The sequence below is a fragment of the Phascolarctos cinereus genome, unplaced genomic scaffold (assembly GCF_003287225.1).
Source record: "Phascolarctos cinereus isolate Bilbo 61053 unplaced genomic scaffold, phaCin_HiC Scaffold_726;HRSCAF=1367, whole genome shotgun sequence".
Classification (NCBI taxonomy): Eukaryota; Metazoa; Chordata; class Mammalia; order Diprotodontia; family Phascolarctidae; genus Phascolarctos; species Phascolarctos cinereus.
Window position 1 is genome coordinate 17,598,071 of NW_027556098.1, and position 19,334 is coordinate 17,617,404.

At 37.0% G+C, this 19,334-nt stretch overlaps 1 pseudogene; it reads left to right on the forward strand.

Annotated features, from left to right (window-relative positions):
• The first annotated feature begins 245 nt into the window (after positions 1-245).
• Positions 246-1,457, forward strand: LOC110221562 (complement C1s subcomponent pseudogene; annotated as a pseudogene).
• The last annotated feature ends 17,877 nt before the right edge of the window (positions 1,458-19,334 follow it).

The following is a 19,334-nucleotide window of genomic DNA, read 5'->3' on the forward strand; positions in this document are numbered from 1 at the left end:
AGATTTTCTCTTTTCTCAGACAAACACAGTAAAGCCTATCCCTTCTCTGAGCTCCAAAGTCCAGGCATGGAGACAGCCAGAACTAAGAAATGTTCATCCTCTCAAGACCAATCAAATCACCAGGCATCTCTTTGCAGTCCTGGCATGGACTGAGGCAACCGCTATACGTGGGGAAATTTTGTTCCTCAATTACCCCCATTCATATCTCAGTAATACATGGAAGACCTGGAATATCACTGTTCCTGATGGTGAATTGCAGTGGAAATGTCTTTACTGCTCTGAGTGTGCGGATTAGATAACCAGCTCCAACTAGCCAAGTTTATACCCAGATAATTCCTGGTGTAACTACCAGGTTTTGTTGCAAAAGGTCTTCTAAGTGCTGGTGACTATGAGGAGAAAAGATCTTGATGTGGATGCTGGAAACTCAAAAAGAGATTTCCCTGGCAGGCTGACTACTGACCATACGGGGCAAAAAAAATCTGAAAACTTTGTTACCATGGAAATGCAATGTCATATACCAAAGATTTCATAGCCAACTCTGTTCAGGATCCAGCAAAGGCCAAATATGTGTATAAAGATAACTCATCTGGAACAATGTGAAGTCATAGAGGGAAGAATTAGTCCAGCATCCTTTCATTCTACCTGTCAAAATAATGGGCATTAGAGTAATTCCAACTTAAAATGCCATCCTGTGGATTGTGGCTCCCCTGAATACATGAAAAATGGAAAAGCAGAAGATCCAGAAAATATCCTTTTTGGAGCTATGGTTCAATGCATTTGCAACAAACTATATTATTACATGAAGAATAAAGGAATTGAAGAATATTGCTGTGCTATTGATGTGACCTGGGTGAACAGGGTATGGGGCATGGGGCTGCCAGAGTCTGTAGCAGTCTGTGAAGTTCCCAGTGAAAAACTGGTAGAAACCCAGAGGATTTGGGGTGGAGAGAGAGGAGGGCTCAAAGGTCAATACTGGCAACTTTATTTGGAAAGTATTCTTTCTTTCAGAACTTCAAGAGCTAGTGGAGCCTTCATTAATGAACATTGGGTGTTAACCACTGCCCATGACAGGAATGCCAAGCCATGTACATGAAAACCATCTTGGTTCATCATTCAGATATGGAGAAAGTCTAGATGCTCTTTGCTGATGATGTCTTTATCCATCTGGACGAGATGGCCTTTGTAAACTAGAGTTATGAAAGAATTTTGACAAAGACATTACACTGGTTGTGTCTAAAAGACCCTGTGAAATTGTGCCTAATGTCTCTTTCATATGCCTCCCAGGCAGTTCCCCAGAGTATGACCCCCCATTCTGGGATTCTGGGAATGATATCAGGATGTGAGCTTTTTGAGACATTCAATGTTGGCTGAGATATTCAAATGTTAATCAGCTCTGAGGGACAAAGTTACCTCTGGCTCCCCTGGAAAATTGCCTGTCAACAAAGACTCCAGAATAGATACCAGCACTTTAAATTTCTTTTATCCACCACTTAATAGTATTTTTTTCAATTATGTGTAAAGATAGTTTTCAACCTTTGCTTTTGTAAGATTTTGAGTTCCAAATTTTTTTCCTTCCTTCCCTCTTCTTCCCCCTCCCCAAGGTGACATGCAATCTGATATAGGTTATACATATATAACCACGCTAAACATATTTCCACATCAGTCATGTTGTGAAGAATGAACCAGAACAAAAGAGAAAAAAACATGAGAAAGAAAAAAAAAGAGAAAACAATATGCTTCCATCTGCATTCAGACTCCACAGTTCTTTATCTGGATACGGATAGTATTTTCCATCATAAGTCTTTTGGAATTGTCTTACATTGTATTGCTGAGAAGAGCTAAGTGCATCAAAGTTGATCATCACACAGTGTTGCTGTTACTGTGTATAGTGTTCCCTTGGTTCTAGCACCTTCAATTTCATTAACATGATGTGTGCTAAAGGAAAGAAGGAGAATGAGAGCTGTGAAGGTGATGATGGTGGAGCCTTTGTTATACAAGTTCCCAATGAAAACAACCCTAAATTCTATGTAACTGGCCTGGTGTCCAGAGGACCCGAATGTGGTACTTAGGAGATCTGCTCTCGAGTGAAGAATTATATTTCCTGGACTGAGGAAACCATGAAAGAAAATGGGATCTCTGATCAGGATCAATCCATTCTTATATCACCCACCTCTCTTTGGATTCACATGATGAGGCTGCTGTCTTACATCCCTCCCGACATACTCAACATTTCATTGTGACTGTGGAGAGTGAAAGTGGGAGAGATTGAAATACTTGTGGGTTGGAGAATTATATTGTCTCTAAGAGTGATAGTGACAGTGGCAGATGAAGACACTCTGTACACTTTTATTTTATTCCTCCCCTCAGTCAGTGTTATATTTACCAAATCATTCTTTTTTTTTTCACAAGAAAATACTTTAACGATTTTATGTAGTGGGCTGTATGAGCCCAATTACCCTGTAATACCTCAAGTGTCATAGGAAACAATCCACAAAAGCATAAATTATCTCAATGTCTATCTGTACATGTTCCAAATGCTCCAAGTGCACACCACATCATCAGCATTTCCTGTAGATCTCTATTCTCCAAAGTGTGATCTGTGTGCAGTTCAAGTAAGAAGTCTGACTTAGAACTCAGGTTTTCCTCTGGCTTCTTAAAATCCAATATTCAACAACAATAAAGAGTGATTGACCCCCCAGAAAAGCAACATTACCCTTCCAGTTTCCAGTTTCATAACCTTAGTGTCATCCTCATCTTTCATCTTTTATTCTCCCACACCCAACATATCCAATCGATTTTCAAATCTTGCCATTTCTACTTCCTAAACATCTCTTCTAACCATCCTTTTTTCTTTATTCACATTCAGCATTTTATTTTAGACCCTCATTACCTTGCACCAAGTTTCGTGTAATAGCCTCCAAATTGTTCTGCCTTCCTCAAGTGTCTTACCCCTCCAGTCTATCTTCAACATCCCTGCCAAAGTGATTTTCTTTAAGCCCAGATCTCACAATGGTATTCTTTCAGTGTCTCCCTATTGCCTCAGTGATAAACCACAAGCTTCTCTGCTTAATCTTTAAAGCTATTCACAACCTGGCATCAATCCATATTCACTATATAAGCATATCTCAGAGAGATTGTAGTTTCCGCTTCAGACCATCACAATAAAGTGAAATTTGAAATAAAGTTAGTCACACAATTTTTTTTCTAGTATATATAAAAGTTCTGTTTATACTATACTGTAGTCTATTAAGTATGCAACAGTATTATGTCTAAAAATCAGTGTAAATACCTTAAGTAAAAATACTTTGTTACTAAAAAAAAAAAAGCTGACCATCGTCTGAGCCTTCAGAGTCATGATCTTTTTGCTTGGGAAGGGTCTCACTTCATTGTTGATGGCTGCTGAATGATCAAGGCAGTGGTTACTGAAGATTGGGATGACTGTCAATTTCTTAAAATAAGACAACAATGAAGTTTGCCACATCAATTGCCTCTTCCTTTCACATGAGCACTTAGAGATCATTTTAGGGGTATTAATTAGCCTAATTCCAATATTATTGTTTCTCAGAAAATAGGAGGCCTGAAGAGAAGGAGAAAGATGGGGAGTGGTCAGAACATACACAAAATGCATCAATTAATTTTACTATAGCATATAGTAATTATCTATCTATCTATCTATCTATCTATATAATTATCTATATACAGTATATATAGTATACTATGGCATACAATGTATAGTCCATAGCACCCCAAAACCATTACAATAGTAACATGAAAAATCACTGATCACAGAACACCACAACAGATATAATAATAATGAAAACATTTGAAATAATGTGAGAATTACCAAAATGTGAGAGACATGATGTGAGCTCATGCTGTTGGAAAAATGGTGCTGACAGACTTTCTTGATGCAGTGTTGCCACAAAACTTCAAATTATTAAAAACAAGCAAACACACAATATCTGCAAAGTGCAATAAAATGAGATATGCCTGTATATTATTCCCCTTCCCATACTCTGTAATCCAGCTAAACTAGCCTTCCCTCAGTTCCTTACACATAGCACTCCATCCTCCATTTCCATTCCAGGCACAAACTTCTTTTCACCTTCACTTCACAGAACCCATGTCTTCTTTCAAGATGCATCTGAAGCACCACATTCTAGATTAACCCTTCGCTGATTTCCACCTCAAACTTCTAGTGCCCTTACTCCCTTGCTTACCTTGATTTATTTGTATTTATTCTCTTTAAATGCAAGTTTAAATGCCAGCTCCTTACAAGAACAGATTTTTTCATTCTCTATACTTGTATACCAAGTACTAACACAGTGCCTGGCACATAATAGATGCTTAATAAATACTTGTAGATTCACTGATTGATTAAGGAAAAAGCAATTTGTCAGAGAGGGTATAACTGGAGAGACAAATTCAGCAATGCCATTCCCTTTAGGGTATTCTTGGAATGACATATTTAGAGTTGGATGAGAGCATAGAGGTCTTATGGACCCTTGTTTTATTCATAAGGGTATGGAGGCTCAACTGATTTCAGTGACTTATCCTGGGAGGGAGAACCTGGATTTAAAACCAGGTCCTCTGACTCCATATCTAGCATTCCTTTGTGCCCAACTCTACTTGAGCAAAACCTCAAGCCATTTGACTTTAGGAGTACATAAATACAAGGCATCAATGCCAGAGGGGAGGGGGGAGGCACCATAAATGCACAAAAGTACACATGAATGAAAAACACTTGGGGATTTTATGGACCACAAAGTTACCACCATACCCCAATTTCAAGGTGCCTCACTTCTTTCCTAGAACAATAGTCTTACCAGACCAGGTCAGGGCCCTATGGAAGCTATGCACAATTCCAAGGAGTTTTTGATCCATGACTGGAATGTACTTCCTTCTTACCTCCACCCCACATAGACTCTTCCTTTAAGTGACAGCTCAGGCACCATCTCCTGCATGAAGCCTTTCTGTCTCTCCAACTGCTAGTGCCCTCCCAACTAAGCTAACTTTTATTAAAAAAACAAAATAGCTTGGAATTCAAGCTTAAGCTGACAATGAGTATATATAGTACTTCATAGAATAACTGCATAGCTAACTTTGGAAATAAGTAATGTTTTTGTGACTGTTAGATTCCCAGTTTCTACCTGGCACATAATAGGTGCTTAATAAACACTTGTTAATTTAACTTATTACGCTATCTTTTTTCTTTGTGATTCTAGGGAGTTTAACCGGATATTTGCAACTATCGAATTAGTCTCATCATGTGCAATGCCAATGTTATGGTCAATCTATGTCATATTTTTATAGAAAACTATAATACTGAAGATCAGTTTTATGTAATATACACAGGGGGTGTTCTAAAACTCAAAATTTAAAAATTTATTAAGATGTTTGGATCACCTCTGTGTGTTTGTATGTGTACAGAGATACGCACATATATGTATATACACACATATAGTGCCCGTTCTTGGTTAGCATAAGTGGACCTTTAGGCAGACCTCCCCCTCCCCTTGCAGGATTTTTCTCCCTCCACAGCTCTGCAGGGTAGCTGGAGCAGCCTAGACTAGAGGACCCCTGGTGTGGGGCTGCTCTGGCATAGGTGCCGCCCTGCCAGGAGCTAGATTCAGAGCCCTGGGCTTTTGGGGTCCTGCCCAACCCCTCACAGGGGAATTATGTAAAATGAGAACTGTCTATATATACAAATTCAATTTCCAATGGGCAGGGGTATATACACACACACACACACACACACACACACACACACACACATACACACACACACACCCCACACACACATATGTGTGTGTGTGTGTGTGACTATGTATGTGTGTGTGTTTTTGTGTCTGGAGTGTATATGTGTGCGCATGTGATATATAATACACATATACTCACATATGTGTGTATGTGTATACATGTGTGTATATATACATATATGCATATACGTATACTCACATATATGTGTGTATATGTGTGTATGTGTGTGTAGGCAGAGAAAGGGAGTTCTTACTTTATTTAAGTGGATCCTTCTGCAGACCTCAACTTAAAGCAATTTTTATGTAACTCAAATTTGCCCAGGGACTTGGGAAAAGAAGGAAGGGAGGCAGGAAAGGGGCCATGTCCATGGAAGGAGGGCCCAGCACACATTGCAGTGACACGTGGGGGCCAAGGACAGAAAAGGTAGAGCAGAAGGAGGAACATGGAGAGGGGGCAGACATGGAGGCTGGACACAAACAGGAGAATACCACTCACATGACAGGCAAGGACAGACGTGCTATCCACTGGAAAGACAGAAGACAGACATGTGTAGGTCAGACACAAGGGCTGGTGGGCAGAGTGGGGTAAAGATTTCCTTTCCTGGAGGTCCCGTACTGAGCACTAGATAGCAATGGTGGTCTCTCCCTACATGTGTTATTCTGCTTTCACTTGGAAGATTTTTTTTTAAGGATTTTGGGATTTTTTTTTTTTAGTGGTGGGGTGGGAGGCTATAGAGTGCCATGGAACACAAGCATCCACCCGCTCATATTCCAAATTTACCTGTTTCTACCAAGGGCACCACAATCCTTCCAGTTTCCCAGATTCTTAAATTCTTCATTTTCATTTGAACTAAAAATGCTCTCATAAATGTACTAACAATGTCTTCATTCATCTTGACCCCTTTGCATCATTTGATATCACTACTGCCACCTTCTCATAAATTACTTGCTTTCTTTTCTCTGGGTTGCTGAAAATAATGTAACAATGTCATCTGTAAAAGTTCTCATATATGCATGATTAACAAACTTGGAAATAATCTTTCTAATTTGTTTGTGAGTTGTTTTTTTTCCAAATGAAGAGTTTTGAAAACATTTGTAAAAACTTAAAAGTGCAATACTTTTCAATTAGTTTGAAAGAATAACTGCTTGACATCAGGCAAGATGTAAATTTGCTAGCTGCATTTCAACAAAAACCTTTGTATAATTTACAAATGAAATTACAAAATGAGTATAACGCTTTAGCTAGCTTAGACAATGATGCACTTCTTCCATTTGTATCTATGTATCTTTATGAGGTATCATTTTTAGCTATAACAGCAATTACAACCAAGTGTGAAAATAAACTGAATTTAGAACTAGTCTTCTAAATTACTGCATCACAGAATATTCAATTGAGGCTTTCTTTTGAATGTTTTTTGTTCTTAATTAAAACACAGAAGAAAATGGGCATTTCCATATCTGCCACAAAATGCAAAAAGAGGTTTGTATGTGAAACCATTGATCTACTTATCATTTCACTTCTTTTTTTAAAATACATATTAATTTCTACATATTGCTTTCAAAATTCTCATACTTGCTTGTAGTTTTCCCCTTTTGTTCACTTCTGTGCATTTTAAAATTCTTTTAGTATCCCTTTTTTGTTCTCATCCCTTTTACTAACCCTCCTCTCACCCTCAGCAAAAGGGAAAAAGAAAAAGAAAATCCCTTGTAGCAAATAAATATATGCCAACAAAATGAATCCACACAGTAGGCATGTCCAAAATATGTATATTTCTTCTGCATTTTGAGTCCATCATTTTTCTGTTAGGAATTGGGTAACATAATGCAGCCCATCCTTTGGAGACATGTTTGGTCATTGGATTGATCAGAGATCTTACATCTTTCAGAATTGTATTTCTCTCCAAATGTTGTTGTCACTGAATAAATCATTCTCCTGGTTCTGATTACTTCACTATTCATCACTTAATACTTCCTAGTGTTTTCTGAAATCATCTTTTATAATTTTAAAGCACAATGATATTTTATAAGTTTCATATACTAACATTTGTTCAGCCACTGGAACTCCACTGGCATTTGATTATAATTCTTTAATTTTCTTTCTATGTGTTCAATCTTTAGGATCAATAATTTTGTTTTCTTTGCAATTATTCTTTGCCTACTGTTATTATCACTTTTAACCCTCCTCCCCATAGCCACTTATTTTCCTATTGAGTTTAATGCATTTCCACAACAAACTCCACGTATGTGTTCAACTCTTTTTTGTCCAATTCACATAAGAATAAGTTTCATCCAATTCCCACTTTCTCTGTTCTTCCTCCAACTTTGCATGTTTTCGTTTACCCCAACTATAAATATCAGGTCACACCCCATATCAAGTTCCACTCCCTATTTCATTTCTACATTAGTACATTCCTGTTCCTTTTACCCTCCCTTCGCTTTCCCCTTTTAAAACCATCAGAATTTAACTAAGTGACTCCAAGGTGTATTTTTCTTATTCAGCTCCCTCAAGACCCTTTGAAGACATCTAGGTCTGAAGAGACACTTCTTTCTTCTATTATAATCATATGGGCCCATCCTATTTCTCAAATGAATTTTCCTCTCTAGGTTTTTCTTGACACTTGGTTTTCATTTCAAAAGTCCTACTTAGCTCTGGTATTTTCATCAGAAATATTTGAATATCCTCTACTCTTTTATAAACCCATTCTTTCCCTCTTTTGAATTACGCTCAGCTTTGCAAAATAAGTTATTGGTGATAAGCCTATGTCATATCATATTCCAAGATCTCCTCTTTATTATAGTATAGATCATACATGATCCTAGCAGTTATTCTTTAGAATTTGAACTACTTGTCTCTGGATGCTTGTGGGTATCTTTCCTTTGATTTGGAAGGTGTGGATTTTGCCTCTGACACTCCTTGGACTTTTCAGGATTGTTTTCAGGAGACATTCTATGAATTCTTTCTATTTTTCACTTTTTCCTCTGCTCCTAATATAATGTTCATTTCTGATTTCTTGAAATATTGTATGTTTTTTTCCCTTAAATCATGGTTATTGAGGAGTTAAACTATATCTCCTTGATTTGTTTTCCAAGTCAGATGTTTTTGATATCAATTATCTTACCTATTTTTTGTCTTTTGATTTTGTTCTCTTTGATGCCCGTGAAATCACTGATTTCTGTTTGGTGTGTTCTAATGTTCAAAGAGTCTATTACTTGGGTAAGATTTTCCATTTTTTTCTAATTCTAATTTGTTCTAATTTACTACTTTCTTAATTTATTCTTCTTCCAATTCTTTTCTCTGAAGGTTTGATTTTTTTTTCAGTCTCTTGCTTCCTTTCTCCTTATCTCTAGAAAATCTTTTATTTTTCCTTTGAGTCTCTGCTTCCTTCTAAGTTGGAATTTTGGACATCTCTAGATTTATGAAATTATTTATAGTGGATTGTATCTTCTTTGGTTTACTCATCTCTCCTGCCTTAGTTCTGGAATTGAGGTTTTGTGCCATGGTCAGACTCTGTTTCCTATTGTACTTCAAGATAGGGTATCCCTGCTTGGTCTACACCTAGGTCACCTGAGCTCTTGAACTGACTTCCACTTCCTAGAATTAGGTCCAAATATTTAAGGTTCAGAGCGCTATACCTACAGGGCCCTCCATCAGAGCAGAATGCTAGGGACCTCAGAGGCTTGAGGCATCCCAATCTGAGCACTGATATGCCTATACTGGTTGCAGACATTCCTGGTGGTTTCCAAGATCCCTAAGTTGGATTTCCAACCACCTTGGGGCTTTCTTTTGGATGTCCTCTGCCTTTGCCACCTCTAGATACAGAACCAACCTCTGTAGGTTGATAGGTTATTTACCTATACTGACACTGGCTTTGCTTATAGCCCCTTTGTTATTACCATGGGGCTTTTGACTGAGTTTTATGCAGTTCTGGCATTGAAGAAGTTACTTACTGTGGTTTCTCATTAGATTTCCTCATCATTATACAGCCTGGTGTGATTTTTATCATTTTTTTCTGGAATAGGTTTGTGTGTAGAGGAGAGGTATGCTGTTCCGCCTACTCTATTCACATAGTCATCTTGGCCAGAAGCCTCTAAACTAAGATTTTAAAAAATAATGTATATCACATTGCTCTCACTAAAAACATGATTAGTAATAATAATTAAGTGCACAAGCAAGTTTTGTGTCATTAATAAATAAAATAATTTTACATTATTTCATCTATATCACATTTATTTTAAATGTTTATTTTGTAAGGTTTTTTTTATGTGGATAATCATTGGTATAGCAATGAATTCATATAGTATGTAAACAATAAAATTAATCACACATTTGTGGGTACATGATCAGAAATTTTTATTGATAGGGTGATCAATCAAAAAAAGATTAGAGACCAGTGTCTTAGACAATGGCATGCTAAGCAATGGAATAAAAATTACTGAGCTAGCCTGAAGATCAAAGGTTCTGATATTAGTACAATGAATTGTAGATTGTAACTGAACTATGCTGGCTGACTGAAGCATATGCTAAAGCCCAAGGCAAATCCCTTCTGATTTTTCCAACCTCAAATTCCCACTTCCCTATCTTTCTCCTGTACTTGTGTTACCTAGTCTAGCTTACTATTCAGTTTTTACTGAACTGGATTTAGTTAAAACAAATAGTCTTTCACAGAAGAGAACACAGATTCAGAATTTTGAATGAAGCATGCACAAATGGGTATAGAGGAATGACATAAATAGCTCCTAGCTTCACATTGCTCTTCAGCCCTTGTCCAAATTCTAACATGACCCATGAAGGCTGCAGTTACAAGGTAAAGTCATACAGGTTTTGAAAAGTGGTAGCAGTAGATGAAAAACAGCAGATAATAGAAGGAACATATTCAAAATCTATCACTAGGATCTTCTCTCTGATCCCACACATACAAATAAACCTCTTTATTTTGGGTTAGGAACAATGCAGATGGCAGAAAGGGCATATGTAACAAGAATCTCCATTCTCACCTCCTCCCCCCCAATACTTCCATACAAAAACTTTTCATTATTATTTTAAGGGAAATTCTCAAATAAATGATCAAATGGTTCTATGGTTATTTTTTGATATGTATTCATCTCTCATGCCAAGATTTCTCTTTTACCCTTCAACTTCAACATTCATCTTGACTCCTCTCTCTCTTATTGTGGGTACCCCCACCAAGCAGGCTGAACACTTTCTGTCTTCTACTCATTACAACTTTCCAGTCTCTCTTCTACAGTATAGTATTGAATTTCTTTTTGATTAATTCAAGACATCCTCTGCTAGTGCTTTCTCAACACTTTCATTTTCTATCCCAAGAAACAGACTTATTAGTCTATGTCTTTGGTAGGGGTGGGGGAAAAGGGGTGGTAGTGGTGATGGTGTTAATGGTGGTAATTTGCCTTCTTTCCACAATATCTTGTCAAATAAACACTATACACACAAATATTTATGTATTTATATACACACATATATACACATATATGTATATATAGATATATACAATTAAGTGAAGTTTTATCTGCACACTGACTGAAGTATGTATACCTACCCATATTTATTAGAAATAAAGATGTGACAGAGGTTAAATTAAATCTTGAGAATATTTAGCAGTTATAAAATTCATCCTTTCAAGTTGCTTTTGATCTATATTAAAGGATCGCTCTTCCTAATTTAAGTAATAAATGTAAAAGAATCTAAAATTATTTAGATCAATAAGTGAAAACATTGACCAATCTTTCCTTCGCGCTATCATGACATAGTAAATTTAAGTATATTTTCATAGTTTCACTTCCTAACAGATGCTAATATTAATTTATTTATATAGTGCTTTCAGGTTTGCAAAATTTTATCATAACCACTTTATTATGTAGATACTAAAAATATTATTATGCTTTTTTCACAAACGAGGTACTGACACCTATCTGCAAAAGACAAGGAGCAGGGCTTGAACTCAAGTCTTCTAACTCCAATTTCTGATATAACTCGAGTTCATTATGATATAACTCTTGGGTTTCTCAATGACTTGACTGTAGGTATAAGTGTTTGGAAATCATAATCATAAAGCATTAGCATGAGAAATGACCTTAGAAGCCATCTAATCCAATTCCCTATGTGAAGCATGAATGTGATTCTACATCATTTCAACCAGTTAACCATCTTACTTTTGTTTAGTTTAGTTTTTAGATGATTAAGATGACAAGAGATTAACTATGGTAACAAAGTTAATGAATTTCTTAAGTAGTCTTCCCTGATCCCCAACACAATAGCTCTTTAGCTATTGTGCTAACCATAAGTGCTTACATGTACATGCCTTTGTTATTGAATTAAACACACAAAACTAGAAAAGGAATAGAAAAAGGAAAAGTAACAGTCAATTCTTAATAGTAAATATAATAAGAATAAGGAAATAATGACAGGGAAGGACATTTTAAAAAATAATGGAGGAAGAAATAATAGAATGAGAACAAAAGTGGAGACTAAAAGACTTTAAATACATGAATCAGTTCTCAGGAAGCAATGTGTATATGTTGGAAAGTGGGTGGATAACTATGCAAAACACAAAATTTGTCTAGAGTAGCCCATGTAAGTTCTGGGTATCTATATTCCAATTCTCACTCTTACTGATATTGAGTCTCCAAAGCTAGGCTGGCTATGTCTTCCTCCTCAGGGTTTAACGATACCATAGAGACAAATAGGGGTAGCTTTCCCAAATACCACCAACTCAAGCCTCCAATGCATGTTTCCCTCACCCCCAAGATTATCAGTTGAGAAACAATTTTAGGAGGAGTTATTTCTAAAGTTATACAATATGAAAAGCTGGTACAAAACATTCCTCCAAAAATCTATGACTTGCTTTCTCTCAAGTATAGGTCGTAACCAGGGAGAAAGTGGGCTCATTCTTAAAGTGCCCATGTGGCAAAGGAGTGACTCCTAGCTCTTGATTGCCAGACATCCTTTTTTAAAATTAATGGAGTTGCCAAGAAGTCCTCCTTAACTTTGGTGAATCTGTCTCCAGTTTGCCCTGGACTCTTAATGAAGATACTGTCACTAGCCACTGCTGAGGAATTTGATGGATTCCTATTAATTCCCAGAAAATTGATGGCAAGTACAAAATCATCCAGACTCTCCAAAGCTCCCAAGGTCTTGATCTGGCCAAAGGAGTGAAAGTACACTTGGCCAAAGCTGAAGTTCAGGCCTAGCCTCTCCTCTCCCCTGCCCTAAGCTGCTCCTCCTCAAGGGTGTCCAGTTGTATCTAGTTTGCTAATTTATAGATGACCATTAAGGCATGGGAAAGTTTCTTTGATCTATCTGAATGTGATTCTTATCTAATATTACCCCAGTTCAAAGGAGTTTTTGAACTTAGTCTCAGGCCTAAGAGTGAGATCCATTGGATATCTTATCATTTATTTTAATGATAAGATGGGGCTGAGTAAATCAATCAATCAACTTCACCACTATATTTGCTTGAAGAGTTAGCTTCTAGCAGTCTAGTTTCTGGATTTCATATAATGCCTATTATAATGATGTTATGTCAAAGGTCTGAAGAAAGCATCTTCTTCCGAATAAGAAACATTTCCCAAAGCACCTTTGGTTGGCTTCCTTCTGTTCAAGGGAGAAAAATAATAATCTAGAAAGCTAATTCCTCCCACTATAAAATTCCAACGACCTATAGCCAACCTAATCTACTTACTGTTTCTTGTACACACCATTCATATTTCTTCTCCATCAATCAATAAATCAAATAATAAACATTTATTAAGTGCCCACTCTGCCAGGCAGTATGCTAAGCACTAGGGATACAAAAAGAGACAAATGACAGCCCCTGCCCTCAAAAAGCTTATAATCTATTAGGGGAGAAAAGATGCATACAAATACATACAAAGTAAGCTATATACAGGATGAATGTGAAATTACAGAGGGAAAGCACTAGAATTAACAGAGACTGGAGAAGGCTTCCTGTAAAATATGACTTTTTAGTTTAGATTTAAAGGAAGCCAGGGAAGGCTTCCATGCTTTTGAATAAGCTGTCCCTTCTGCCTGGCATCCCCTTCCTCCTCATCTGTCTCTTAAAATACCTACCTTCCTTCAAGGCTCATGCATGTGCCACCTCTTCCATGTAGCTTTCTCTGATTCCCCAGCTGCTAGTCCCCACCAAATTACTTTGTACTTAGTTTGTCCTTTTTTCATTTTATATTTATGGATATGCTCTCTCTCCTTATAGAATGTAAGCTGCACGAAGACAGGAACTATTTATTTTTATCTTTATACCTACATCACCTAGCACAGTACCTGGAACATAGTAGTCAATTATAAATTATTGTTTAATGGTTAATTGTAATTTATTTTTTTGCAATTCCCTAAAAAGCTGTGTTTCTCTACAAGTTCAAGGATATCAGTTTAAGTCTCCTCATACAAAATCTAACACTGATAGAATACTTTGGAAAACTGACCTTTTATTGCAGTATTGATATTTCATCCTATTCTATATGTCACACTGAAACAGCAAGTTAAGTTCTTGTATGAGTTGCATATATACTTAGTTCCTTAGTAGGAATGGAGGCGGCCAATTTATAAAAAAAGGATGCATAGGGAAACGGGATACCTCAAATATATATGCATATGTGTGTGTGCCTATGTGTATATATATATATGCGTGTGTGTGTGTGCGTATGTATATATGTGTGTGTGTATGCCTATGTGTGTGTGTGTATATATACACACACACACACACACACACACACCACACATATATATATTTCATTTCTGAGGTACTAAGGGCTTTTGATTTGATTTTCAGAATTAACTCTGGGTATATCAAGAAATCATAGTGCTTCTAGAATCATAACCTACCTTACTTTGAGACAAAGGTGATTTCTTATTTGACATATAATTACACGAGCATCACTAAAATATTACTAATAATAATAACTCACATTTATGTCCCACCTTAAGTTTTACTAGCCTGTCATAATGCCTGAAATTCCCATTAAAAATTCATTCCTTTGGGTTAGGACATTATTATCATCAGGACTGCTATTTTAAAATCTTACCTCTTGGAAGGATGAAAATTAGTTAGACTTTATATAGCACTTTAAGGTTTGCAAACATTATCCTGACAACAACACTAAGAGGTGGTAGCAGATGTTGTCATCTACATTTCACAGATGAATAAACTGAGGCTGAGATTTTAAGTGTTTAAGTTCAGGGTCACACAACTAGTAAGTGACTGAGGCAGGATTTAAATTCAGGCCTCCCTGAATTCAAGTCCAATGTTGTAAACATGGTATCATATGCCTGCCTTTAAAATACTTAGCCATCAACACCTCTGAGTAATTTTGGTTTGTCAGGTGACTTTTGTGTGAGAGGAAGAAATGATATAGTTCTGAAACATGGGTTGCTTCTTTTGAGTAGGCCCAACCCAAGTACAGTGGGCAGCCAAGACAGCAAAACAAGAACACCTATCAAATCCATGATTCAGAGATATTGTGAATCTCTCTTGAAGGATACTCATACCTAAATGGGTTCATAATCTCATGGACTTAGGTGTTACCTCCAATGATACAGATTGCAAGTCAGCCATGCCTTCCCATTTTGTTAAACTCCTGTCCATTTCCTTGCATATGTGCATTGAAGGATTTCTACTCAATCTGCTGGAGATCTTGGATACTGGTTTCATGAAATGGTGGGTACCAGGGGAATAGACAGATTGTCTAGAGGTTATCTTTGAATCTTCCACATGACCTGACTATTTTTTTCCCTCTTGCATTTCTTTGATGCCATCCTTTACTCTAGTTCTTACTCATATTATAGCATCTTACTTGTTACTTATTTCTCACACTCATATTCTGCCACTTTATCGCCCTGAGTGATATTCATTTTCACTTCTTTGAAGATGGTGGTATTCCATGACTAATGATCATGCAACAAGACCAGTTAAGTGTGTTTTTTAACCGTGCCTATGTTTGTGTTTTTGTTTTCTTCAACAGCAAAGGAAGACACTGGTGAGAAGCTTTCTCTACCAATGCAGACTGACACTTTAGTTAACTTACAGAGCTGTCTGGGGCAGAGAGTGATTTATCCAAGGTCACACACCCAGTATTTGTCAGAGGGTATATCTGATCCAAGGTCTTCCTGACTCTGAGTCCAGCTCTCTATCTACTATTCCATGTTGTCTCTCACTGGCCAGGCATTTAATAAACACTTATTAAGTGCCTACTATGTGCCAGTTACTATGCTAAATGCTGGAAATACAAAGAAAGGCAAAAAAAATCCCTATTCTTAAAGAGCTAATGGTTTAATGTAGGTGGGATGGGAGGGAGATGGAGAGGACCAGCAACATTCAAACAGCCATGTACAAATAAGACATATTCAGGATATATTTGAAATTATTAAAGAGGGAAGACACTAGAATTAAGGGGGGTCAGGAGAGGCTTTCTGTTGGAGATAGGATTTTAAATGAGACTTGAAAAAAGCCAGGGAAGCCAGGAGGCAAGGATGCAAAAGGAAGGCATTCCAAGTGTTGTGCACAGCCAGTGAATGTGCCTGGAGTCAGGAGATGGAGTGCCTTATCACAGAGTAAGTAGAGGGGTATTAAGATATAATAAGACTAGAAAGGTGGGGAAGAAGAGCAGGTTATGAGTTGAATAATGGTATTAAAAATGGGCTTTTGTTTCAGAAAGAAATCTAGGGTCACTAAAGATGCTTGGCAATTTCCTAACCATAATCAATACTGTAGCCCTTGTCTTGTTTGATTCTGATCTGAAATATTTGTCCCTCCATATCATCTGTCTGAGCTATATATAGAGATTATCCAACTCCATATATTTATAAGACGATAAGACCTGGGTTTTTTCTGTTACCATTCATATCTCCCTTTTGAAAGTTAATACTTTAACATGTAGCCATGACTTAGGGCCCCCAAGGACCAGAGTCATAACAATCAAGTTTAATTTAGGAGACTTTCAAGAAGTTCTTATTGCTCTTTCATTTATTATGCCTTCACTCAGACTTTACTTTGAGAAAATCTCCAAATATGATCATGTCCAGATTTCCACAAATGTGCAGTTCCCATGCAAAACTCAAGGTAACAAATGCAGCTAGGACAGTCTTTTTTTTTCAGCCTACAGAAAAATGTAGAAAGTTCAAAGGACTCACAAGAGCCTGTAAAGATTTTAAAAACCCTCATCAGCATTTCTATATATTATCAACAAAGCCTAACAGCAAGAGATAGAAAGAGAAATCCCATTTAAACTTACTGCAGACATTATAAAATATTTAGGAGTCTACCTCCTGAAACAAACCCAAGAACTCTGTGAACACAATTGCAAAACACTTTTCACACAAATAAAATCAGATCTAAATAATTGGAAAAACATCAGTTGCTCATGGGTAGGCCAAGCTAATATAATAAAAATGACAATCTTACCTAAGCCAATTTACTTATTCAGTGTCATACCAATCAAGCTACCAAAAAAATTATTTTATAGAGTTAGAAAAAATAATAACAAGATTCATTTGGAAAAACAAAAGGTCCAGAATATCAAAGGAACAAATGAAAAGAAATGCAGGGGAAGGTGGCCTAGCAATTCCAGATCTTAAATTGTATTATAAAGCAGCAATCATCAAAACTGCTTGGTACTGGCTAAGAAATAGGGAGGTGGATCAGTGGAATAGGTTAAATATGCAAGACACAGTAGTCAATGACTACAGTAATCTATTATTTGATAAACCCAAAGACCCCAGCTTCTGGGATAAGAACCCACTCTTTGAAAAAAACTGCTGGGAAAACTGGAAAAGAGTATGGCAGAAACTAGGCATAGACCCAAATCTCACACCATATACCAAAATAAAGTCAAAATGGGTTCAGGACTTAGATATAAAGGCTGATACCATAAGTAAACTGGGAGAACAAGGAATAGTTTACCTATCATATCTATGGAGAACAGAATTCATGACCAAACAGGAGATAGAGAACATTATGAAAAGCAAAATGGATAATTTTGATTACATTAAATTGAAAAGTTTTTGCACAAACAAAGCCAATGCAACTAAGATTAGAAGGAAGGTAGAAAATTGGGAAAGAATTTTTACAACCAGTCTCTCTGATAAAGGCCTTATTTCTAAAATATATAGAGAATTAAGACAAATTTATAAGAACACAAGCCATTCCCCAATTGATAACTGGTCAAATAACCAGACAATTCTCAGATGAAGAAATGAAAGCCATCTATAGTCATATGAAAAATGCTCTAAATAGTTATTGATTAGAGAAATGCAAATCAAAATAACTCTGAGGTACCACATCACACCTATCAGATTGGCCAATATGACTGTAGAGGGCCGGCTTTGGGTAGTTGGAGGGCTTAGGACAGCCCGGGTCTTACCTGTAGATTGTACTAAGCCTGACAGCTGTGAAACTCAGGATGTTGGCTCACCACCCCCCTGTTCCGTCTCTTGAGAACAGGATGCAGGAAGGGAGGACACGGACGCAGGAAAGAATGTAACAGACAAGGTACAAGGAAGTAAGGAAATCACTTAATTAGATTTGTACTTTTCGTGAATAATAATGTTACTATTGCTTGATCCAGTACTATATAAGCCTGAGCCCTCAGATCAATAAACAAAGTTTGTTCTTCACTGCTCTCACCTGGCCCGTGTTTCTTTCTCTCTTCACACTCTGCCAGCATCAGACCACAGCCGGGGATGCAGGCACTCCTGGCATATAACAAAACAGGAAAATGATAAATGTTGGAGAAGGTGTGGGAAAATTGGAACACTAATGCATTGCTGGTGGAGTTGTGAACTGATCCAACCATTTTGGAGAACAATTCAGAAATATGCCCAAAGGGCTATAAAATACGCATACCCTTTGATGCGGCAATACCACTTCTAGGGCTATATCCCAAAGAGATCACAAAAATGGGAAAGCGCCTCACATGTACAAAAATATTTGTAGCAGCTCTTTCTGTATTGACAAAGAATTGGAAATCGAGGGAGTGCCCATCAACTGGGGAATGGCTGAGCAAGTTGTGGTATATGAATGTAATGGAATGCTATTGTGCTATAAGAAATGATGAACAGGCTGACTTCAGAAAAACCTGGAAAGACTTCTATGGTCTGATGCTGAGTGAAGTGAGCAGAACCAAGAGGACTTTGTACACAATAACAGCCACATTATGCAATGACTAATATTGTTAAACTGAACCCTTCTCAGCATTACGAGGCTCTAAGACATCTCCAGAGGCCTTAGGATGGAACATGCTATCCACATCCAAAGAAGGAACTGTGGAAGTCGAATCGCTATCACTTATTTTTACCTTCTGTTGAGTTTTGTTTCATCTTTCTGATGCTTCCTCCTATTGGTTTTAATTTTTACTTACAACTTCAATAATGTGAAGATATGTTTAATAGGAATGTAAATGTAAAGCCTGTATCAGATTGTGCGCCATCCCGGGAAGGGGGGGAAGGGGGGAGAAGGGGGAGAAAAATTTTCAACTCAAAAGTATATGGAAGTGATTGTTGATAAATCAATAAATTAATAAAATTGAAAAAAAAAGATTTTAAAA